The following is a 26,850-nucleotide window of genomic DNA, read 5'->3' on the forward strand; positions in this document are numbered from 1 at the left end:
GTTGCGGCAGTCCGGAAGGAGGTTGTAGTGAGCCAGGAAGTCTGAGCCGATGATTGGCTCGGCGACGTCGGCGATGACGAAGTTCCAGTGAAGGTCGCGGCGTGAGTTCTTGAGCTGGATGTGCAGGCGCAGCGAGCCGTAAGTCTTGAATGTGGACCGGTTTGCCGCGCTGAGCTCGAAAGATGTCGGCGGGTGAGGGCCTTGAAGGTGAGATCGCGGGTAGCAGCAAATGTCGGAACCGCTGTCGACCAGGTAACGCTGCTTCGTGATCTGGTCGGTGACGAAGATGCGACGGCCTCCGGGTTGGCAGCTTGCGGCCGTCTCTACGAGCTGCCGTTGTTGTTTTCCGCATGTCCCATGGAACAAGGTGGACGACATTGCCGGGCTTTGTCGCCGAAGCGTCGGTGGTAGTAGCACGGACCGTTGATGTCAGGTTGCGGCAATGAGGTGGTGTTTCGGTCGCGGCTTGGCGAATGGCAGCGCTGTCGCATCGAAAGACGTTCACCCAGGTGTTGTCGGATGGAGGTGAGCCGTCGATCGATGTCGTCGATACGGCGCGCAAGCTCCGTGGTGTTCAGCGGTGCGGCGACAGCCTGGGTGGTGGGCGACAACTGCGGTAAGGAGGCCTCGACGACGCGATCAGCCATTTCCGCAAGTTCGTCGAGAGGTAGCCTGACCTGTGCCTGCAGAATTGCCTGGGCATGCGGCGGGAGTCGTTGGAGCCACAGCAATCGCAGGAAAGAATCCTGTACGTGCATGTTGCCCGCGAGCGCACGCATGTGGCGCAGGAGCTGCGAAGGGTTGCGCTCAGCGAGCTCAGCGGACTGCAGTTGTCGTATCTTTTGTTCTTCTGAGGGTGATAAGCGATGGATAAGTGCGGTCTTCAGGTGTTCGTACGCGATAGCCGTTGGCGGGTTTGCGAGGATATCCCGGACCTCGTTGGCGTAAGGTGCGTCCAAGTGGGCGACGACGTAGTCGTAGCGGGTCCGGTCTTGGTTGATATGCGCCAGGGAGAACTGGGCCTCGACCTGGGCAAACCAGACCTCGGGTGAGTCCGCCCAAAACGGCGGAAGCTTGACAGCAACACGCCAGGAAGCAGCGTGCGGGGTGGCTTCAGCAGCTGCGCGCCCGGTGGGCACGGCCTCGTTTGTGGAAGCGTTGCGAGCTTGCTACTGTTGCCGGGTCAGTAGTTCCTGTTGGAGTTGTTGTACCTGATGGCGGAGAGCGGTGAGGACTTCTGGGTCGGCCATGGCGGTGCGGTTAGTTCGATTTCCGGGTCACCAGATGTGGGATGCGGAGTCGGTGAAGGACGGATCCCAACATAAAACGAAACGATGTTTATTAACGTAGTAGCAGCAGCAGGGCAAGCATGCCGGTGCTGCGCTTCGGAAGGTTAGAGAAACAAACATGCAACCAAGCTTGGTAGCTTGGGTTATATAGCCAGTAGTGGTGACGTAAGCCTCCGACGAAACTGCGTGGCGCTGTCTTTTATCGGAAGCGTGTTGCAGCAAGTAGCTGTGTCACGCCGGGCTAATCAGTGACGAGACGGAGGCTGCTTAGGTCTGTGCGCAGTGGTCGCCACAAGTCTGTAGCAATGAAATGCAGGTGCACTGTAGCACAAAAATATTTTGTGCCATATTGTAGGTACAGCTCATTACAATTCACGGAAACAATTCATAAATGACCACTTCGAACACTTGAATCATGTGCATAAACCATAATTGGTTATTTGTTATAAAGAAGAAAGACAGAATCTAAAATTAATTGCCTCCCCACCTCCATTGCGAGCAACCCTGATGACACTGACTATATACAAATAAATAAAAGAATGCCATATTTAATGACTGAATCATAGACTCAAATGAGATTAAAAGAAAAAAGAAAGCTATCCCCCATATTCCATTACTAATTCGTTCAGCTTAATATGCAGCTCCAGCTGCCGTTTTGGGTACCTTGCGCATGTACTTGGCGAGGCACAGACCGAAATGTTCATGTTCATTCCGTGGCTCTGTTTTCTTCAGAGTGTCGCACAAGTCCTGCACATTTTGCGTACTACTGCCCACTTCTTCGTCGTTCTTCCGTTTACGACCTTTCCTCTGTGCTGGAGTTGAAGTCGCACTTGCATCAGCGACCGCAGGTTGTGGGGAAGTTGTTGCTGCTTGCGTGTACGTGCAGACCACTGGAAGCCCAGAAGCATCATCCGAGTGTACAGAAGCTCCTGACACGGTGTCCAAGCATTGGTCATCAAATTGGATCATGTCACCCAGAAGCTCCTGTACACTCGGCCCGACGCTGGGTGCAGGGCTGTCAAGCTTCGGTGGCTGGCTGGCAGCCTGTACCTGGCTTGCAGGCTTTAGTGGCGCACCCAGGCTAGAGGGCAAGGTGGCAGCGCTCTCCAGTCTTGCAGCGCTAACATAATTTCCGGATGTCCTGCATACAGCAAAAGATGAACATTTGTAGACACATTGTGAACTTACTGTGAACTCTTTCTGCACTGAAATAGAATAAAGGATTAAACTGCAATTTCGCTAAGCACATAACTTGGTATTTCACACTCTGCCATACCAGAAACAGATTACTATGTCTGATTTTGCATGTTTTGCTGAATATATGTTTACTTGCACTTTAATTCACCTTTGCGATTTGACAGCCAAAACCACGGTATGGTAATGAGACAAGCAACGTTTAGGAACATGGATTAATATTGACCAGCTTGGGTCCGGCAATGTGACTAAAAGGATGTCAATGTATTTGCATTTCATCCACGTAATCTACAATTCCATGGCATCAAGCACACGGAAAAAGAAAAACTGAAAAGGTAATTGTGCTAGCCATGCAGCTTGAAATTGCACAGCTAATGAATGATGAAGTGGTCACAATTCATCTTCCATCAAGTAAAATTCCAGGCATAGTATGTCGTGTTGCCAAACAGAATGACAGGGACCATCGGCGGCAAAACAGAGAAAAAAATGCATTATGGATGACAAGGTCTCCATAAACGAAAAATATGATGAAACATATCATCATTAACCGCAGCGCGAAAAACACGGGCACTGAAAAGGAGCGCACTACACAGCGCTAACTATCAACTCAGATTTATTGAAGAACACACACGCATCTATACTCATGAAAAACAAACGCATGGTCCGAAACGAAAAAAAAGAGGAGATTTAGTGATTGGCAATGAGGAACTGTAATTCGACATTATGAAACAGTATTGTGCTCATTATACAGTGTAGTGTGCTCCTTTTCTGTGTCCATGCTGCGGTTAATGATGTTATCGTATCAACTCGCCCAGCAAGACACCCTTATGAATCATATGTGCCCTACTGGAAACTGGGCTAAAAGACCAAAACACATATAACTGTTGTGCAACAATGGTCATGTCTTTGAGCACAACAGCAATGGTGAACAGGCAATCTTGATGTAGTAAGCTAGACAAGCTCTGCTAGAGCACGTGTGATTTGCCAATAACTATGACAGACGCAAGCAGAGAAACCTACATATTTTACACTAAGTATCCCAACAGCACATAAAAAATGCATTCCTAGAGTTGTTTTAGTGTTTTTACCAGAACATTCAGTTAAATTTTAAGTTAAAGAACAAGTGTGAACATTGTTTGTTCTGTGACAAACTACAACGTTCTCTTGACGCGATATAAGAGAGTTTTCGAATAAAAGCTCCAAAGGTTTGGGGCCCCAAACCCTTTGCGTGGGCTCGCTTTGGGTAAAGCAGGAGTAAGAGTTTTCAAATATGGTCTGCGGCTATTTGGACACTCCCCATATTCTAGGTCACTCTATTCTTGGCCAAGTGCCGTCGCTTCAGTGGGGGCCGTCATGTTCGTTTGACGCAAAGCTTTTGAGGCACGCTTTGGGGCTCCCTCTAATTTCGAGAAATAGAATCCTTAACGCAAAACCCAAACGCTCTTTGGGTCTTGAGCATGCGCAGTGACCTCGACGCTATTTCTTTGGGGCCCAAAAATGATTTGGGCCCCTATTCAAAAACTCCCTGTCAACTAAACGTGGTGTACAGATGATCTGGATGTTTTCAGTGTGATTTTATTCTTGTTTGCGACATTATTACTAATATGACAAATAGTTTTTTCTTAGGCAAAACTCTGCAGTGTACTGGCAGCCAATTGCTTAGTTATCGTAATTAACCTACTCACAGAAAGCACTCACCATTTCTCTTCTCTAATCGAGAATTAATTTCACAAATATGTATTATAGAAATGTTAGAGCTGTTATATTTGCTTATAATCTCGGTGATCACCTGTCTATATATATATAATCTGTTGTAGGATATGTGCACGTTCTAAGAGGCACAAATTAGCACACTTTGGCCAGAGAATACACATGCCAAACTTTTCCAGATTTTGTGACCAAACGGAATGTATTTCTTGGGAATATACTTCATGCCTACACAAACTCGGCCTCTGAAATATTTCTTTGTATTCTAAAGCCAATATATGCAGCCAATTTTTCTGTCGTCTAGATAAAAAAATGCTGCTTAGCTTGTATAATCTCAGACCTCTTTTTAAAAAAATGAGGCGAAAATGTTAGAGCTTTTGAGCTTTTTGTCACTTTCAATCATGCCGTAACAGTTTGCATAGAAGGAGGGTAACATATAATTGGCCGTAGCTGCCCCGATACAATGTGCGTTAAGTTATGGTGCGAAACATTTGATGATGTTGTTAACTAAACGCTGGTAACATGCGACAAAACTATTTCAGGGTTCCTTTAGTAGGAAAAAGTGAACTTGTATGATGCAAAGGGGACTCTCTGGGAACACACGCAAAACTGACTTGTTTTTTCCGTTTCACAACACAGCTAACCAAAGAAAACTACATTAACGTCATTGCGTAGGTAAAATGTTTTATCAAGGTGTGTAATGTAATTGACATTAATGTTAGTGGCATTGGTACTGTACTGCTACGGCTGTTGGAATGGATAATTTTTAAAGCATTGCACATTGTCGTCTTGGCCAGATGTAACAGAGTAATCAGCACTTGAACTTTCTACATACTGCACACTGCATTCGATATGTGCATATTTGAACGTTACATGATTTTTAGTATGGCACATGATTTCCGTGCAAAGTGATTACTTTTAGCAATGCTCATGACGGCAACTCTTGAGACTTACGCCCTTGTCTCCGTCGTATCCTCTGAGAAGAAAAGTAGCTGGAAATATGTAGCCGAACGTGGCACACTCCACGTCGTCCAGGCCGGCGCAGCTTTTGTTGCCTTTTAGATGCGAAGCTTCGAAGCATTCTTGCTCGGGGGTATGTCCCTCGGCATCGGCCTGGTAGTCCGCACTCACACTACGCATGCGCAACTCTCCTCCTCCCCTGTCTCCAACAGCTGCGCGTTAGTCTCTCCACTTTTCTACCAGCACCTGATTGCGCTTCACCTGCGTTCTCGCTTCTGCTCTCGCGGCGCATGCGCTACTCTCCTTCTCTAGTCTCCTCTCCTTCAAGTGGTAGAGCGCTGCGCGCGTTCAGTCCAGCGCTTGCTTCGGTTGACTCCTCTGAAATGCGGGCCCTATATTCCGAAATTCTCTCCTGGGCAGCGCCGCGATGAGCGCCAGCGCATGCGCGTCCTCTCCCTTTCTCTCTCCTCTCCTACGCTGCTCCCCTCTCGCGTGCCTGTCGACCGCGTTCCCCGCTCGCCCTGTGTCGGTTGACTCCTCTGAAATGCGGGCTTGACATGCCGAAATTCTCTCCTGGGCAGCGCCGCAAAGAGCGCCAGCGCATGCGCGTCCCCTCCACCTCTCTCTCCTATCCTACGCTGCTCCCCTCTCGCGCACCTGTCGACCGCGTTCCCCGCTCGCCCTGTGAGAATTAACGGCCAGGCTAGAGGGAAGATACGACGCGCGTAGTGTTCCTGTTCGCGTTCCACGACGCGATGTCGGTAGCATGCCCAACGAACGCCAACGGAAGGCGATCGTGCAAGTGCTCCGGCTTCACATCGCCTCATGGTCCCCTTTAGCGGGAGATGGTGTAATTGTTTTACTGGCAATGAGAAGTCGCCGAAACTTGTCCCGCAGGGATTTCCATCGCTTCTGCACAAGCTCGGTGGCGTCTGCGCAATGTGAATTTACAAGATATAGCAGCGCTTATGCAAGTCGCACGAAAGACCACGTGCTAACTTACAATCAATATTGACACCAGGCAACACGGCTGTAGCGCCCTCCGGCCACATCGCAGCCTTCACTAATTTGCATTTGTGTTGCCGGTGGCTGGCCATCCATAAAGGTGGCCTCTCCTCTACTGCAGCGATGAAAATTTCGTTGTCGAGAAAAGCCCCGTCCACTGCTCTGCACACTACGTCAACTGCAGCACTGCACGACTGAAAACAAAACACGCCGCTTGTGCCGCACATGTTCCGGAAGTGTGATCTTGAGCGCCGTAAACATCTGGTGTGGTCGTAGATGTTGTTCTGCATCGAAATTTCAAGGCCAAAAATTGTCATCTATGCCTGCCTACTGCATCTACTGCCAGTGGATGAAGTTCTGCAGCAAGTCGAACGGCTCTGCCAACCACAACAATCCGCTAGCTATTTCCAATGTAGGACAATTTCACCGCTGCACTACGACGGCCCTATCATAGCGCCCAAGCAGCCGCCGTAAAGATCACTGCCATTCACATCACACAGTTGCACTCGTCGTATACTTCTTTTCACGTACACATGCACACCAGAGCTGCAGTCAGGGGGCGGAAACTCCCTATACCTCCCGTGGGACGCTCGGGCGCATGCCGATACGCGGTGGCAGCGCCGCTTCTTCCACTGGCGGCTGCCGGGCATCGTACTGAAAATAATTCACAAATCAAACACATGCCTTCATGACGTCACTGATTACTTTAGAAGGTAGAAGAAGAGGGTGCGTAGCCGGGAGGAGGGTTGCCACGGAAACCCTCCTTTCCCAATTTGCATGCAAGTGCGCTCTCTTGCGCGTTCGCTTGCCGCGGGCCGCCCTCAGCTAATCGCGGAGCAGATGCTGCTGAAGTGTGCGGTGTTTGCGAAAATTTTGCTGCCGCGTTTACCTTATAAGCATTGATTTCCAAACGGCGCTGGGACATAGCTCGTACATAGCAGCGCCATGCAATCATGATGACAAATGTTGCAATGGAAAGCAAACCGTCGTAAATTATTCGGCGTTGAGATTCCACATTTGCTCCTTTCTGGAAGTAGTTGATTTTTACCTCCTACCTTAAAGCTTAGACTAGCCTGCGTGGCACAATCTTTCGATGGTTTTGATCGTGTGTTGTGGTGTGTATCAACTGAAGCGGGCTGATCTTTTAATAAACCAAAACTTCACTGAAGTTAATGCTGAGCTTTTTTTTATTTTATTTCACACATTTTGTACAAAAAGAGCGACTGACGTGTACGAAATGCGGTAGTGTCAATCCACAAAACCACTTATGGTTCGTAACTCAGCTTTTCACATGATAAGTGGAGACATATTACAGAATGCCCCTCAAAATGCGAAAATTAACGATCACGAGCTGGTCATAGGTAGCATGACTGTATCATGTCTTATTTCGGAGCACATTGTTTTTATAGAGGGTTGCGTAAAATGTGCATTTCACGTTCAGTATCAAAATAAAGACCCAGATAATTTTCAACTGGCTATACACGCATGTGCGTGAGCAGGAAGTAGCCTGTCATTTCTCTCATCATTTGAAGAATTTGCCGAGTGACGATGCACGTGTTACTTTTGTGCTAAACTTTCATAGTGTTCACGAGCACATATGCGCTGCCTGTCGTCATATTTTGCGTCATCTTCTTATAAACAGAGCAGCTACTCGTGTTTTAAGAGGCTATTTTGACATAACAGCAACGCAAGGAACGAACAATTCATAGAAAGAGCTTAATGAAAGTTGTATCACAAGGGGATTATCACTTTTTGGTTAATAAGCTCTCATTACCCAATATCTGTTGCAGGCACGTAGCTTGGATTTCTTTAAGGGGGGGAAGGGGGGGGGCGGGGCGAGGTCTAATTGTTAAGTCTTTCCATGGCCTCGTATTCTTGCGGTAATAGCTGACTGGACAAATCTCGGGGGGGGGGGGTGGCACTTGCCTACGTGCCTAGATAGCGCTAATATTATTAAAAGTATTCTGTGCGAAGAAAGCATTGGGCCTCGTCTATAAAACAGGTGTTTGGGACGTTAAACCCCAGATATTATTATTATAAAACAGGTGCTAAAAAGCATGCACAAGGTGAAGCTGAGCATAAAGCAGTGTAACAAAGCAATACAAGTCAACACGCGTGCTCGGTGAGCAGGGCTTGATGCGCTCGGTGATGGACGTCACAGCCTCGATCGACCACGCGCTAGTATATTTTTCGCAGTGCCGACAAGCAATATCAGACGGCCAGGTACAAACATTAAAGAGCCCAGCGTAACTTTCATTCGCCTGAATGTTTTCCTTTCGGTGCTTCTCATAAATCGTTCAAGAAAGAAATCAGAAAGCAGCCAATATACTACTAAAAACATTATAAGCGTGGATGTGAGAGAATAACCCGGAGATGAACAACGCCAGGAAGAGGAAACCAAGGATGATTTTGTAGAACGCATGATGGGTAGCTCTGCCCGCTACTGGTGGCTCAGCGTTTACGCCAGTCTCAAGGTGAGCACTAAGTCTTCATTTAGACCCCACCACAGTGACCGTATACTCCTGTAGGCAAAACACAAAATCCACGTATGCCATGTTCTGGTCCACCTTCAGAAGCCCCCAGGAGGTATAGCGATTTCTGAATTTCGAGTCAGTCTTTTTCTTTTCCTGGCGCGACTCTTGAGCAAAAAAATCGCGTCATAATTGCTACTATATTTTCTACAGCGTATTGCGCACGACAAAAGTAACAATGATTTAGTGGTTATGGTGTCCTCCCTTCAAAACATGATGGTGACTTCGGTCCGCATTCATTGTAGCAACATTTGGTTGTATCACATGATATAATGCAATGCGATTGCACTCACATCCTCGGTGTTTTGAGATATAAATGCAGGAGAAGCGACAGCATGAGGAAGTACATTCACTGCTGCTGGACATTTAGTTTTATTTTTACGACACACTGTCTCTCTCGCTGTTTTCGGAGCGTTTTGTTTATATCTCTAATGTGCCACAGCAGACGAGTGTAGCAGAGCTGCTGCAAGAAGTCTGCGTGGCATGTAGCACGGCAAAAGAAACTTCGTGGCAGCTTAACACATAACTTATCCATGAGGACTCTCACAACGGCGTGAAGATGCGCAGTAACCCCGATATGTTCCACGAAATCTTTTTCAATGTCCTTCACAGCCTCTAAAAGACCCGTAGATGGCGCCGTCAAGTCGCCGAGGAGCCCCCCACCCCACCCCCCCACCCCACCCCCCCTGCTTGTCATGAGCCTGAAGCATGGCGAGGATGTGCTGAGAACTTACTACCACCTCGTCCTCGTTACTCAGGAATCGCCGGCAAAAGCAGTCCTCGTGGCGTTTCCTCAGGAACTGCTGCACAAGGTGTCCTGTAAAACAATACAAGATGTTCTCCTCCACAATATCTGTGGAGTCCTTGTCTGACGTGTCATCAATACTAAGCATTTCTTCATGCGCGTCTTGAATTGATTTAGCAGGCTTGCCTTGGGAAAGCTGGGATAAAGTAATTCTTTCCTGAAGTTCGCAGTTCCCCTGTGACGCCACGTGGAACAACTTCCCCACAGAAATGTGCTTCAGAGCAGCAATGAACTGTCCAACATTTGGGCGATCATTACTGTCATGCTTCTGCCTTCCGGAGCCGAAAAGGTTCTCAAGATGGTCCTGCTGTAGGTGACGCGTAAGGAGGTCCTCCCACTGCATGATTACACTGTTTATCGTTACGAGCAAACCACGAATTCTAAGAGGCTCCCTGGGCTGTCAAATCGCCAGCTTTCAATCCATTTGATTGCCTCCTGCAAGAAGGTTATGTGCTCACAGTTGGCACTGATCACGTAGTTAATTTTTCCTCCAATGGCACTTGTTTTCATGCTGCTTAGGCAGTCAAAGAGCTTGTCCATTTGTTCGATAAAACCTGCTGTATGTTTGGCAGTTCTGGGCAGCTGCCCAACAGCAGTCATGACTGACAGGGCGATAGACACCGTCTCACTGAGCGCCTGAGCTGCATTGAAAGGTGTCTTGTATATGTGATCATCTGTCAGTTTTTTAGTCAATTTTAACCTGAGGGGATGTGAACTTTCATACAAGGCACGAACGTATGTCCAGTCTACAGTTTCATCACCAATTAGGAGCTTGAGGGGTGCGCGAAGGTTATTTCTTCGCACTTAATCAAGTGCGGAGTGTCAAAAATGAAATAAACTTTGTGTCCATCCACTTCAAAGTATGGTTCTTGATGAGTAATATTTACGTGGCTTGACACGGTGATATTGCTGGCCTCCTGATCGCAAACCACTTCCTTAACAAAAAGCTGAATGTCATGCAGCGGTTCTCTTAAGTTAAGCAGCAGTTCCTTGATCGTTGCTGCCCGTAGGTTTGCCTTTGTCACCGCAAACACCAGGGGCTGCACCCAGGGCTTTGATGTGCCGGAAAGAAGGGCTACAAATGCTGTATCAGCCACTGCCGGTGTCCTCTCTGTGCCATCGTCGGAGAATCCAATGACTACGTCGTTTTTGAAATTATATCGCAAATTTCGACGTAGGGCCATTTCATCAAACATAATTATGCACACCCGTTCTTGCAATGGCCATTTTTGTACAGCTTCTTTAAGCACATTGATCACATCTGGGATAATACCAGAGGTCATTAGAACTTCCGACAGCCACGCACGGAGGGACCTCGGCGTTGGCAAAACTAGCATTCTGGACATGAATCGGTAGGCTCTTGGGCCATGAAAGTATAAGCTCAGGGCAAATTTCTTCTGGTCCTCAGGCAACCTTCTTCCGCGAGGCTTACAGTTCCTGAGCAGGACCTGGTTGCTTAGAACCTTGTGAAACTCTGGTTTCAGGAGTGGCGTCAACGCTTGCAGGGCAGCCTTCTTGGTCTTAAAGCGGAGGTTGCCCTTTCCTCGCGATCTTTCCAGCGCCTTCTTATACCTCATAGCGTCGCCCTTCCACTTTTTGATTATTCTTCCAGTTTCTGGGCTGAAGCCTTGGCTTCGGTACACTTGAACGGGTGTAGAAGCTGCAAATAGAAATATAAATGCGATAATTACCATCGCACGAAATGATTCGAACAGAACTTTTTTTTTGGTATAGATGAACTCGACGAGACTAAAATAAACATATACTTGTGTTACCTTGAAACAAATATATCTAATGCTACAAGAAAAAAAAAACTTTCGGTATTCTACAAAGATCGTCGCTATTCTATGCCACAAATAGAGGAAATGTGAATCTCAGATATCTTTAAACTGGTAATACTTATAACCCCGTGATGATTTGCCTAAGTTGTCGAGTTTCAGTTTGGCTCAAGGGAACCGTTTTTTTAGACAAGTTACAAAATTATGTTTCAAGGCAAGTTTTTCTGCTAGTTTGTTCAGATACATGCGTGCCCTTAATGACGTTCATTAGATATTCAGGTAAAAAATAATTTATGCCGGCTCTGCCTTTTTGTGTGTGCAGTGAGCGCACTACCCCTGAGAACTGATGTATCCGCATCCACGAAAATACACAGAGAATGATGAAATTTTAACCGAAGCCTTCTGTACTTCTTCCCGTCGAAATGCTTTCGACCAGTAAGACCTAAACATTTACAAATTCGCTCTTACAACATTCTGTATAAAGCAACAATGACTATAGGTGGCCTGAATCCATCTACGCCGTTAACATCTCTATAGTAAGCGAAACGTGATGTGGGGCCATGCGCTCTAGAGCAGCTGGCGTCTAAGACAATACGCACGCTACAGCTAGACGTCTGCTCTTCGTTCAGTTCTCCCCTCCACAATAAAGTGCCGTAGAAGAAAACTAGCTTCCCGTTCCGCTATGTGATTTCTCTTTCGGATTGCCTAAAAGAATGTATCCCGATGTTACCAAAATAAATTATTATGCTTTGTTTCATTTTCACTCCTCCGTTGCTTAAAAAAGAAAAGGAATGTAGACGTGATAAATTGTGGCTGCATACATGTAGGGCACTTCAGTGCCTTTGGGCAATTCTTTTGTCGAGCTATGCCGGCCGTTAGCTGCGGCATCCTTATTATCTGGTCTCTCGCTTTTACCATGTTTAGCGATGATTATTTACCTCGCTGCAATTCAGATGGGCCCGGCTTAGGCGACAAGGTCTCGCTCGGTTCCGAAGTCTCGGTTGTGCTACCTTCAATGGTAAAAAAAAAAACAGTTAATGACGCTATCACCTTTTCCTGCTGGTACTACTACTACCGCCACTAAAATGCCTTCCAACTACTACATTCTTACTACTCCTACAACTTTCTTACTCCAACTCCTAAACCCCATTCAGATCGAGTAACGATCTGAATCACACACCACATACGACGCCTAGTTCGATGCATAGATTTATTTTGTATAATAAAAATAGTAGTACATAATCCCTCTGCTAACCTTTCTGCGTACGTGATTCACGGGGCGGCGATGAAGGCTTCCATCCTTCAGTTTTTTCTGCTGCCCCTGCACTGGCTCCTGCTCGGTCCTTTGCATTGGTTCCTGCTCATAGCATGCACTCATTATGGACGGTGCCCTTAATCGCATTCACTACAAAATATTTAATACATTCGTTACCATTTGGCGATAATTGCCACAACTAGTGAGTCCATATTTCGTATTGTTTTCTCTGCGTGCTATTAATAATGCACCACAAATCATTATGTCGGGCAGAGAATAGAAGCTCTACAAAAAACAACATCCATGCTGTCTCTTAAAAAAGGACATTGGAAGCGCTCAGCTGTGTTAGGCAGTGCGAGTGGCTTTGAAATTTTATTTTTTTGCTTTCCCGTACTACGTATGTACCATAATACGCAACTATTATTTATTCCACACCGCACATTATTCATTGACTTTGACCAAACACGTAGAGCAAAGGATTTTGCCATTGTTTGTTCGCTCACTCAGCGAAAATGCGAGGACGAACTTTTCGCCGTCTTCTGTGTGTTTGCTATTCGTGGCCGTGTTTTTTTTGTGCTGTTTATCTTTAGTGCAAACTTTTATCGGGGACCTGCGCTAAATATTGCAGTGAATGCGACTGACTATCTGGCCGGTCTGTCACTTCGCATGACTAATCCGCCGTGAACGAAAAAACGCCAGGCCTGCACGGAAAGCGCAGCACAGTCACAGCGAAAGCTCGAAGAGCGGCATTTCTAGAGCCCGTTATAAACTCTCTTGTGGCTATTAATACACCTACACTAGCAACGTACCCACTACGCCACAAGTCATAAGTTTTGTGAAGTTGGGAAGCACCCACCACGACATTACTAGTCATTCTGCGGAGAAGCGAGGTACCATCTCTAAGGCATTATGTGCAGTTTCTTGTGCGACTGCTGATGACGATGAATAATTATCACTGAGCATCTTGTAATGGGTAGGAAGCTTTAAATTACCCACTAGTTAGGTAATTCGCATTGTGTGACGCCCGGTCGTTATTTCGCTCTCCCACCACGCTTTATAACATACGCTAACGTGAGAAAGAGATAGAGAGAGAGAATTAACTTCATTGAGACCCTGAGGAAATAGATCATGGGAGCCTTATGGGTTTCCTTGGCAACCAATAGAAGTGCACTTGCGAGGAACCCACTACGCTATAAATCATAATTTTTGTGACGTAAGGAAGCAGCCACTATGCTGTGGCTAATGACGATGAAGAATTATGGCAGAGCCCTTTGTAATGGGTTGGAAGCATTCAACAACCTACTCGTTGCGCAATTCGCATTCCGTGACGCCTGGTTACAGAATTCGCGTTGTGTGACACTTGGTTCTTATTTTACTCTTCTACCACGCTACATTACATATGTTAATGTGGTTCCTTCCCGACATGAAGCCTGTATAGGGTCTTTTTGCAAAGCAGTTTCAAGCACCGGCATGGCTCTGAGGTATAATACTGGGCTCCCACGCAGAGGGCCTAGGTTCGAATCTCGTTCCATCCTGGAAATGTTTTCTTATTTCGTTTTTTTCTTCTTATTTTGAGCGATAGTTGTTACGGGCACCGGCGGCAGCGGCGGCGGCGGACAACTACGGCGCCAAAAACGGCCCTTGTTGTGATCTCATAACAGCTTTCGCTGTAAAATTACAACATTCACGGAGTACAAACGGTTCTTGTCGGGAGGAGGGGAGGGAGGGTTATCACCTAGCACGATGTCTTTATTTGCGTTCGAGTATGATTACACGTTTATGTGATTAAAAATCATGCTGTATTTCCTTCCTGTTATGATCCCTTTGAAATTGGTCGAATATTTTTGAACTGAATATGCAAAACGGAATATCAAAAATTCTGAACACAGATACCAGCCAGAAACAGCGTGCTGTTGGACTAGGACGTGGTGTATAAATATCTACACCTATGTACTTGCCTGAACATTACTAGCATTATAAATAGCACAAAGGAAAAATAACTCTTGCCCTTATCATTCTTACGTATGACAAACATCGCTTACGCTTTACACATGCCTCCCATGTGTATATGACTAACAGTGCCATTGCCAAAAACAGTACTCAATTTTTCTAACATATTTCGCCATGTGCAACTCTACAAAGCAACAGAAAGGTAAATGATGACGACTTTAAACAAGTTGGAGTGCTGACATTACGTTCCACACGCTATGTGGCAGATCGGTGTTTATACTCATTATGGTAATAGTGTAGTAATGAGCATACGAAGATGGCGCATACCTGCTGCTGGTGCTTGGTCCCCTTTTGTTGCATGCGACACAGCAAGCTCTAACTTCTGTACCGAGCGACTGCGATAAACCAGAGAGCATTTGGTCTTCCACTTTTACAAACAGAACAGTGGCAGTAAATGGTCTGTTCTTGCTAGACATCTACGTAGCTCCTTCTGATTGCCTGTGTTATACTAGGTTGTAATTAAGAGACAGAAAGCAAATATCGTTTAAGTAATGCTTTCATTTATGGCACGAAATCGCGTAATAAACTGAACATACCTTGGGGGGTCAGGAAGCCGGCTCGCTTCTTCGTAACTCTCACAGACGGGACTGCCGACCACAAGAGTTTTGATTTCGCCGGAGCACAATAGTCCTCGTCGGTAAAATGGTCGGAGCAGAGGTAGTAGCTCTTACGCAGCTCTCAAGGCGCGACTGGGACCAAAAATGGAACGAGCTACAAGGTACACTAGGTTGGAAAAGGACATGAGCCTTGCTAAGGGCTATCATAGACCCAACCAAGACCAAGACCGAAACCTGTAAGACGACCCAAAGGATCGCGCACCAATTTCAGGGCACAGACCGAGAAATGCTAGAAAACCTCAAGCTGCGATATATTGGCGATGGAGCGGATACCGACTGCAGCTTGGCAGATACGGGCGAAGCGAATCCCGCTCTAGACGAACCCATTACCACGGAAGTCAGACACGCTGTGATGTCTACGACAAAGAACACCACGCCAGGCAAAGATGGCATCACCAACGCCATAATAAGGAATCGTCAGAATTCGTCAACGAACACTGGGAACAGGGTACCATCCCGAACGGCTGGAAACATGCGGAAATAGTGATGATTCCAAAATCCAGAAAGACTTCCAGCATGGAAAACCTGAGACCCGTTTCACTGACCTCATGCTTGGGAAACGTGCACGAGAGAATAGTGCTTCAGAGGTTGGAGACTAACCTGGGGGATAATAAACTAATGCCGCACACCTTGTTTGGATTCCGAAAATGTCTCTCAACACAAGACATCCTCCTGCAAATCAAGGAGGAGGTGCTTACTGCCATCCTAAAGTACGGCGAAAACGTATTGCTCGCGCTTGATCTTAAGGCAGCCTTCGACAATGTCAGTCACAAGGCTGTGCTAGAGGGGCTCAGCAAATTAAGTTGCGGACAAAGAATACACAACTACGTCAAAGCTTTCCTCATTAACAGAACCGCCACTCTTTGTGTAGGAGGCATACAGACTGACACGTTCAACACGCACAAAAAGGGAACACCACAAGGATCTGTGATATCCCCTATGCGTTTTAACGTCGTTATGATCGGCTTAGCACGGAACCTTGAAAAAGTTCAAAGACTCAGACATGCCATCTACGCATACGATGTGACAATCTGGGTGGCAAGGGGATCCATAGGACAAAAACAAGACCTTCTGCAACGCGCAGCAGATACGGTCCACGACTACATCCGACAATGCGGGCTTCACTGCCCTCCGGAGAAATCCGAGGTTCTCAGAGTCTACAGAAAAGGATACAATCTCCAGAACCCCATTGAGGGGGGAAGAAGATTCCGGAAGTATCCCAAATTAAGATCTAGGCATGTGGATGCAAAGTAACTGTCGTATAGACCACACTATCAGACAGATCTCAAACCCCACAGCGCAGATTACGAGGATGATCGCCAGAATCTCCAACAGAAGACGAAGTATGAAGGAGGAGGACACGTGTAGGCTAGTAGAGGCTCTCGTGGTCAGTAGGATTGTATACAGTGAACCCTATCAAACACCGCTCAAACACGAAAAGGAACAATTAGAGGCAATCCTTAGGAAAGCCTACAAATGCGCCCTCGGACTACCAGTCGACACGTCGACGGAGAAATTCCTTAAACTGGGCATAAACAACACAGTGCAACAACACATCGAGGCGCACCTGCTTGCGCAGAAAGTGAGACTCATGCTGACTCTAGCGGGCAGGTACACGCTGCAGATACTGGACATGAAGGATGCTTGCAGAGAAATTAACAATATGGAGAGCATACCGAACGACATTCGCCAGATCATTGAGGTCAGCCCAATACCCAGAAACATGCATCCGAAAACACATAAGGCCAGAAGAAAGGCAAGATCAGAAGCACACGAAAGACATTTCACAGGGAGAACAAATGTACTATCGGCGTCAAATGAAACGCGAACAGCGGGGCGCGTGGCCCAAGCATTAGCAAAGGTTTAGTGCGCGCCGGCCAGTCACTGCCAAGAGCGCACATCCGGTTTGGCAGCACTGTGCGATACCCTTATTGTGCGATTTTTCGCTTCTGTCTAGTTCTGATATGGCGATGAAGGCGGCCGGCGTGGGCGTGCCTGCGCTTTTGGCCGCTTCACTTTGTTTTTCGTGTATATCTTTTATTTTTTCCCTTCAGATATCAAAACTAGAACAGAACCAAAAATATTTCACTATAGGGGAATAGCGCAGTGCTGCCACACCGCATGTTTGCGCCTTTCAATCGTGATGACTGGACGGCGTGCACTATACCATCGTTAATGCTTGTGGCACGCGCTCCGCTGTTCGCGTTTCATTTGACGCCGATTGTACGGTACATCGACGCAACCACATACAGAGAACACTCCGGGGCGGTAGTGAGCGTTGTTGGTCACCAGCTTAGGGAAGTCAACAGCGCTTCGATCAAAAGCAACAACATCCTCTAGGCTGAGGAAGTAGCGATCGCTCTCGCCATCGCGCACCAGGGCGAGAGTCCACTGCTGAAATAGTTACGGACTCGCAAGAAGCGTGCAGACGATACAGCAACGGACTCGTATTCACTGCTGCCATCAGCATACTCAGGGCAAGAAAAAGCACCTTCTCGTGCTCCTCCATTACGTGGACACCAGGCCATGAAACTGTGACAGGGAACCAGCGTGCTGACGCTAATGCCCGAGCATACGCCAACCGGGGGGCGCACAACGACGGGGAACCAGACACAGTCACCAGACGCTAAGGGGCAATTTTAGAACATGTGACGCTATGAATGAGAGATGTGCCGTGGCTCCTACGCCATAGTTTTTTTCTATTCACGCGCTCACTTCTTCCTCGTCGGCTTCTTCTGCCATAGCTCCATGTGTCACAATCATCAAAGAGCCCTGAGGAGGATTTACCCCCCTCCCCACAAAGACCTGACAGCTTTTAGCCCCAGAGGACGTTTCTAGTCTGCAACTAGAAGAATAAAAAAGTTGAAGTTGAGAGCAGTCGTTTTGCCTGGAGACAGCTGCAGACTAATACATACTCAAATATTAGTCTACTTAACAAAATCTATCCGGCTACATACGACAACAAATGCCCGCTATGCGGGGAACACGCAACGCTTTATCACGTTACGTGGGCCTCCCAACACTCAAAGGCTGTGCCAATAAACAACACACCAACACTGGAGGAATGGGAGGCTGCGCTGTCCTGCTCGAAGCCTGATGAACAGCTCAAGCTGATCGACAGAGCTCGCAAGATGGCAAAGGCCGCAGGGGCCCTGGACTGAGGGCTCCACCTTCGCCGGGAGAATTCCTTTGCACTAATAAAGTTTTTCATTCATTCTTGCGCACTCGCTCCTTTGGCAACACCGCCAGGTCTTCCCGGTTTGAATATTTTAGCCAAGATTCATACCCGCAAGAATGCCAAATTTGCAGTTGAATGGCTGAGCCTGTGATTCTCCTAGCACACGGCACCGATGTCTCTACGCACATACACGAATGATATCTGGGGTAGCCGCTGAGCTATAGTTACCGAAAAAAATTGCATTTTAGAGCAGCTTTATTTCAAAAAACAAAGCTTACCCCACGTATTCACAAACTCTCCTCGACTCGCATTTCGTCCTTCACTTGAACAAGTCGAGCACAGCGCCGCTGTTCGACCGAAAATGACGCCGCGCGTTTCAAGAATCGCTGCAGATAATCGCTGATATGCAGTGATTTGTTCCGCCTAGAAACGGCGCTCCCATTGACTTTCTCAAGTCAAGGTGGAGCGTTGAGTGAAGGGACGTTCTGGAATACGGGGGTTAGAAACAACGGAAGCACACTACGGGTGCCCTACCATTGGTTGTAACAACGAACCTCCAGGTCACAAAGAGAGCGAATTAGATGAAAAGGAAACGCAAAGAGCTTGGTTAACCTGGTACGGGTTACCGGTTCAAGGGAAATCAGGCTATAACCGCACAAAATGCCCTTTTATCGATCTCCTTTCACCTAATAGCTCATTTTCTCGCATGCACTCGCCTGTCGATAGCGAACCCTATAGCCAAGGACGATCGCAGTAGACAACGATTGTGTCAGTTTTTGTTTACTTCAGCGTTATCTGTATATGTTGACAAAGAACGAGTGAGCGAAATGTATCTCTCCCCCATAAAAAAACACGCACCGAAACCATAAATTAGATGTATTTCACAGGCACCAGATTGCCCGCCGTCATGATGAATGGGCCGAGCGTTGCTACTCTTACATCGGTCCGGTCTCGGTTGAACAGAATTAGCTTACTCAAGCAAAATAGGTACCAGCTTACAAAATAAAGCAAAACATTTGTGCTTACCTGGAATCACAGGGAAATCTGAAAAACTCGACGCAACTTGAAATCCGGGTGTTCGAATACCACAAAGCCGTACAGACATGTGATGGCCCGATTTAGCCATGTCCGCGGTGCTAGTCTAATGCATTATTCGCTTGATGCAGCTGGTTTTCAGCATCGAGCCTCCGTTGCGCCCCTTGTGGCGCAACTGAAAGTGTCCCAACAGAGCGCTGAACGACAACGTGAGGCTGGAGCGAATAAAACAGGAAAGGGCCCGTTGTATTAGAAATTAAACTTAAGAGACAGTAGGATTGGGCGTGTTCGTACAACATGATGTCTCCTCTCTTCTATCCCCTCCTGTCGTTTGCGCTGTTAAGCACTCTTTACCATTATTGCTCAATTCTTTTTTCCATTTTTCCTGTTTTTTTAGATGTTGCGTTTCCCAGCTCTTAGGTTTACTTTTTACAGCCCCATCAAAAACGTACATTGGGTTCAACTGCATTCTGGTTGAAGCCACTGTGCATATGCATCATGGGAGCATAAGGTGTACATTTGAAACAGTCAAATAGTTTCAAATAATTTGTATCAGCTGAAGTGCAGAACAAAAGCATGATGAAATAATAAATTTAGAATGAATGCACGAATACTACGCACGATGACGATCTCAATAATGGATGGACGGTAGCAAAACAGCCTAGTACCCTATTCCCCTGGGTACTTCTTTGCCACTTTTGATTCACTACGATGGAGCTGATTTAGAGTGCAGGATACTTCTTGATGACATCATCAACAGACGGCTGACCCATTGCCCCCTTCAGGCCAAAGTCCTAGCCATGCAGCTCTCAATATAGGCCTTGTCGGGCCTGGCCTTCGAGACTTCTTTTCCCATGGCCAAAATGTGGGTGCAACTGTCCTAGTGTCTTCTGCATTAACCATGGCAGTTGCATGAAAGCAAACATCGATCCTGTTGGCCAGATGGCAAAAACAAGCTTGCTGTTTGCAGGGCTGCGCAAAATTTGAAATACGTACCACACTTGGTCTCTCAGTGCACTGAGGAGCAACGCACTCGTCCGCTGCAAGCCTCTTTCTAAGTAGGGCATTTTCAGTATATTCTTTTATGGCCTTGTTTTTTTTCATATTTGGCGTTGTATCGTAAAGAGTCTTGCCGTAAATCCTGTAAGGAACTATGGAGAGTTACCAGACATGTTATTGAAACAGGCAACTGCAATTTTGTGATCATGCATTATATCACACGCAAAACTATGACTGGCAGCAAGTACAAGGCGTGAGTGCTACCACAGCAAGCGCAGGTGCTGTCATAACATTAGGTTGAGTGAGATCACGTAATAATAACGTTTAGGATGTTTGTTGTTAAACATTGTTCTCATCAATAACTAAAATGAGAAGCAAGAAAAACAGAAATTTACTGCCCCCCTCCACTTCTGCTCTCGTTTTCTTTTATTTCACCTCACAAATGTACTTAATAAGCTTATGCACATGATTATAACTTCTGACAATTTGTCTGCCCTGAAATAAGTTCCTAGTGCACCACAAATTTCTTACAAATCTTGGCTATGCCAGAATATGATGATTGAGTGAGAGCATACTTATAAAGGTACCAAAAAAACATTTCGCTTGGCGTTTTTCTTGCTGCAATAGGTTCCTGGAGGCCAATTGGTCATACCACAGCATATCGATGGCTTCAGTGCAGGACAGATAATTAATTACAGTCTGTTTATTATTAGCCAGTCTCAGCTTCAGTTTGGGAGAGATCGGTGAACGACAAGCCACTGGGTGCGACTAACGCCATGTAGCATGTGAAGTGGCGCACAAAACTGGGACGCACTTCCACGATGCCGGCATCGTCTGCTGGCATTCTTTCGCCGGCAGCATCTGCTGCACCGTCATCGTCGTCGTTGCCATCGTCGTCTGGTGGCAACGGCCTTCTTGGGGCTTCCCCACTTTCCACAGGTTTGCCGCGGGCACGGACTCACGAGCAGCTACCAAACAGTAGCCTGTCCGCGCAAGCGCAGTAAAAGTACAATCGCGACTACAAAGTCGTTATACTAGCTGCGCCAGCTCGGAGCTCGGCCGCATATGTGATGTATCAGAAGTTGGGGTCACCTTCAGATCAACTTAGGTGATGTCAATGTCGCGAGATGCGGCGTATAGCATTGCAACGTGCACGCGAACTTTAAAATTGATATAAATTACCTCTCTAGCTACGTTCGCTGCTAGGTTTTATATACTTGACGAAATAAAAAAATACAAGATAGACATATAATACGACATTCAGAGGTCCCGAAGTAAAAACTGTCGGGGGGACCACCTAAGAAGAATTAAATGGGTGTTACAAGAATCTCGGCAAACAGAGAGTCATATATTTTATATCATTTCTAGTGCGTCCGTAATAGAAGGGAAGACTTATCATAAATGAAAGAATCATTATTATAATCACAAATGATAAAATGAGAGATTTATAAAGTCAAATGGAAGAAATTACGAATTCGCATACATTCAAACAAGGATAAACGTCATGTGCAACCGGCGTCGCGAACAAGTATCAAATACAGGCAAAATTCGAACACTTAAAAAATTGGCAATAGTACATCTTTAAAGTGTGCGGTAGAAAAAAAAGAAAAAAAACGTAATGAATTCTATGCTGTGAGTGAGCAACTGGGTGTGTTGGTATTGCATGATTCGAAATAGTAGGCGCAAAGAAGACGACGAACGAAAAGAGAGACACACACACAGGGCGCCACTGTCAACAATGTTTATTCCAAGAAAAAAACAGGTGCTATTTATGAAGACAGTGTTGTCACGTTTCATTGCTGCGCAGTCGCATTCAGATATCGCAACTCTTTCTGTGATAGATACGGTGGCCACACTCACGCAACGATCACCGGCTTCAATCATCTTTTTTGCCTCAATTATTCATCTATTCCACTTGTCTCGACTTTTGGCAGTCACGGAGCATGCGCGAAAATCCGGTACACACTTGCAATCTCTGGAATGTATTGCCAGGTGACCCTCTCTGCCATTCCTAACATTGCTGCAATGCTGTCTGAGCCTGTCGTTTAAGCACTGCTCAGTCTGGCCTACGTACTTTTTGCCACAAGACAGGGGAATATCGTAGACCACGCCAACCTGGCATTCGACATGTTTACTTTCATGGTTTATGCTGCAGGCTGGTGCTTTTCGGCGGCAAGAATTCATAATTTTCCAAAGCTTAGACATTTTCAAAGGTGCTGAGAAGATCACCTTTACATCTTGATGATGATGATGATGACCTCTTACCGGGCGGCAGGATCATTGAGGTAAATACTTATTAGGCTAAAGATAAACGTTGTAATTTTAGACTAAATGAGAGATAAAAAAACATAGCTAATATTTGAAAATTCTTCAGAGCACACATTCAGACTATCAGGTGTGATGTAACATCTTCTCGCTTAGCAATTTCCTTCAAGTTGTCAGACATGCGATGAAGATACGGTATCAAAGCCACCTTTTCTTTTACTCGAGGTGGCTCTTAGACCACTTGGCGGGTTCGCGAAAAAACCGCGAACCCGCCAAGTGGATCAAGAGGTTCGCGATGCCGGGTTCGCAGCATATGAAGCTCTCCCATATCTTGACGGAGGTATTTCATGACCGGAATGTAGTGAAGGATTCTGACTTCTTGGTGGATTCACTTCGTGGCATGAAGGCAGTGCAAGTCCTTAAAATTACCTTCGTTCACATGAAGAAACATTTAAATAAAGGAAAAGTACTGCTCCTAATTAATTTTTACACTTTTTAAATCAAAGTACAATCAATTTATTCAGAAGCGAAGTTAAGCCGGCAGATTTATCATCATACGGGGGCCTTGAGGGCGAGAAGCATTTCACCATAGAATGTTGCATCCCTCAGTCGTGCGCGACTGCCTCCACGGATTTAGAATAGCTCTTCGAACAGGTGGTGCCATGTTCAACTCTAGGAATCTTGGAGACCTATCTTTTCATTTCCATTCTAACCTCAGTACATATTTCGGTTCACTGTTGGTCCTTAAAAGGAGGCATTCATTAGACAGGCTGTAGAGTACGAGTTAATTGTGCAACAATACTTGAACTCACATTGCCAGTCCCTGTTGCATCAACCAGGGTACGAAATCTGGTGATCAAAGCCCATACAGCCTGTGTGTATAATATCCCAGGGTGCCTGACAAAAATAAAATTTTACAAAAGCAAGCATGCGAGGCACTATCTAGCAAACCCAGGCGTTATTGAGAGTTTGGTTGAGAAGAGTACGAGAGCAAGGGAAGCCTTATTTGAAAAGAAAGAAAATTGCAATGACAGTTCACAATTACAATGCCACTTTATTTCAAATAAATTCGGTTGCCTTTAGGCAAGTTTCCTAATGCGCGATAATATCACAAAGTAAGGCTAGCACTAAACACCAGAAAGACATTTTAGACATGCGAAAATCTAATATACGTACAATCTTGGAATAGCAATCTAAAGGCATCATAGAAGTGCCCCTATAATGTTTGTATAGATGTAGTTTGATCTTATCTGTTGGATCATTGTGACCACTCGTCTGTCACCAGGGGGTTGTGCTTCGTTGAAGCTTCCTTGAGGTGCAGAGATGGCACCATGACATGTCAGATACTTCTGCTAGGGTTGGAGTGATGGTTTCTGCAATGTTTTGACGCACCATGGACTCACTGTGTCTTCCTTTTTTGTAACTTTCAATGGCTAGGGCATTTCCGAATGCCTGGCCAATGCAAAAGGCATTGCTAGGATTTATTATAACCAGAAGCAACGGGAACTATATCTCTCCGTTGAATGCTGCCCACGATGTCCCTTGCACACTGCAGGAAAGCCCTACACAGCAACACACGGGGAATAACTGCAGTGAACAACCAGAGACTTCGGCCCCGTTAAATCTTTAACGGTGAATGTGAAGGGAAGTTTCAATGCACTTCAAATATGCATGGTGTCTACTTATATATGAAATTGCATGGTGTCTACTTATATATGACTCACAGCTCGTATAAGTACAGGTCATGGTGCAGCCACTGTTGGATTCTGGGGCGATCTGTGAAGTGCTGCCCTGCCTGATGCCTTTTCACAATCATGACAACATAGGTACAGCTGGGAGGCTCTGATCAGAAATTCAACCTTCTCCAATTGTTTCAAAATAGTTCAAAACGTCGTGACCCGTGGTGGCTTCAATGGCTGTGCAGACTTGCAGAACATCTGCTATCCTATGATAGAAATAAATAAACTACATTTCGCTATGCTGTTATGAGAAACCACCTCATCTATTTTATTTGCGACTACCAACTGAGAAAAGAGGCTTATCAAATTGAGAGGCCTCTTTTATTAAGAAACTCTAACTACTGTCTTTTTTCCATGCAGTGCACCGCAAGGTGCAATCAAGTGAGTTGATAAAGATTTAAAACGACTCACCGGACCTGGCTGGTCTCTCGGACATTTATTTGTGATTTATTTCCGATCCCGTCTGCTTCCGTGATCGTTAAAAGTGGTCGCTCGCCGCAAACAGCGTATGCGATTTGTATGTGCTCCGTGTTCGGGGTTCATTCCCGCGAAATGCGTACGTTAATTGCGTGTATGCTGGTGCTTTGGGTGAACGGCCAGTCCTGTGTGAAGTACGGAGTGATGATACACTCAATAGCGATAAGTTTTATTGCCGTCATTGCACATGTCAGATCTGCTACGAGTGCGCTGCTTTGCCGCTTGCGATGCGTTGTGGTGAGTGCGACGCGTCGCGTGCGAAGTGCTCGATCGTGTCCTCAGTTGACGAAGTTTGCTCACAAGATACAAGTCGAGGTATGAGCCAGCGATTTGCTGCAGCGGTGCTAGACGTAGAAGTTTTCTTTGCGGCGTGTGTGTGCACTTTTCTTCTGTATCAGCCATCTCGATACAGAAGCTCCATCAAACTTGAATTTGCTGTTTAGCTCGCGTATAGTTTGTTTCAAGTTCTTTGTGCACTTTGAACATTCTGCTTTCATAGAGTGCTGCGTTAGACATGCCCGAGAATGCGAGTCATGAATGACAACTTCAGGTAGCCTTCATTTCTACATGTGGAAATAATGCAAACAAAATTTCAGATAAAGCAAGCCGTTATGCGAGCGACTTCTTGCTGGTGCCCAACCACAGAGACTGCTTACTGATGGTCATGTGGAGGAGAAATGCCTTAATTATCTACAAATTTCCATTTTATAATCAAAAGTCCTATTTATTTATTTATTTATTTATTTTACCCTCAGGGTCAACAGACATTACAGAGGGGAGTGGTAAAAATAATAACGAACAAGTTTGTAAGTACAAAGAGGCAAAACAATGTTCCTGATTAAACAACAGATTATGATAGGCAAAAAAATACAAAAATATCAAATATCAAAATGGCAAAGAGGAAAATAGAAAATAGAAGGATACATTCTGGTAAAAAATAAGAGGAATGTTTCTCAATATACAACAATCGTTCTCACAATTCAATACAGCAGGTGACAATACAACAGGTGACAGTGTAATGTTCTTATTTATAGAGATACAAATATGGCATATGAGATGAAAACAACTACAAGGTATTAAAAGAATTGGCTAATACAGTCACAAATGTGTCATGATCTGAAATTGTTACAAGCGATGCGGGAAGGCAATTCCAATCATTTGATGTGCGCGGTAGGTATGATTGTCGAAATGATTCAGTTTTAGACGATGGGATGCCAACCTTATGAGCATGATTCAAACGGTGAGAAACATAATGCGGCGAAAGTATTAGCAAATCACGTAAGTATGAATGGTTGTAAAGTTTGTGAAAAAGGGTTAAGCGGAGCATTGTACGACGAGAAGCAAGTGAAGGTAATTTAAGGTTAGATTTCATTAGTGTGATACTCGCGTTTCGATTGTAATTAGAAGTTATAAAGCGAACAGAGTTATTTTGTACCATTTCTAATGAATGCACCAAGTTATTGTGATATGGATCCCAAACCGATGCGGCATATTCGAGTTTAGTGCGAACGAGTGTTTTATACAGCATTAGTTTGACAGAAGAAGGTGATTTTATGAAGTTACGGCGAAGATATCCGAGCATGCGATTAGCGTTACAAACAACATAGTTAATATGAGTATGCCATGTTAGGTTGTTACTGATATGAACTCCGAGGTACTTGTATGAGGTGACACTGTCTAATTGTGTGTTATCTAAGTTGTAAACAGGTAAACTAGTGATTTTTCTTGACACACGCATGAATTTACATTTTTTACTGTTTAATTCCATGAGCCATGTGTTACACCAGTTAAGGACAGCAGTAAGGTCAGATTGAAGAAGAGCGACGTCGTTAGGTCCAGTTATTTCACGAAAAATTACACAATCATCGGCAAACAGATGAACATATGAGGAGACGCAAGATGGCAAATCGTTAATATAGATTAGAAAAAGAAGCGGACCAAGGACGGAGCCCTGTGGTACACCAGAATGTACCGCACATTCTTCGGAATTAGTTCCATTAGCTGAG

Source organism: Rhipicephalus sanguineus, chromosome 1, assembly GCF_013339695.2.
Source record: "Rhipicephalus sanguineus isolate Rsan-2018 chromosome 1, BIME_Rsan_1.4, whole genome shotgun sequence".
Lineage (NCBI taxonomy): Eukaryota > Metazoa > Arthropoda > Arachnida > Ixodida > Ixodidae > Rhipicephalus > Rhipicephalus sanguineus.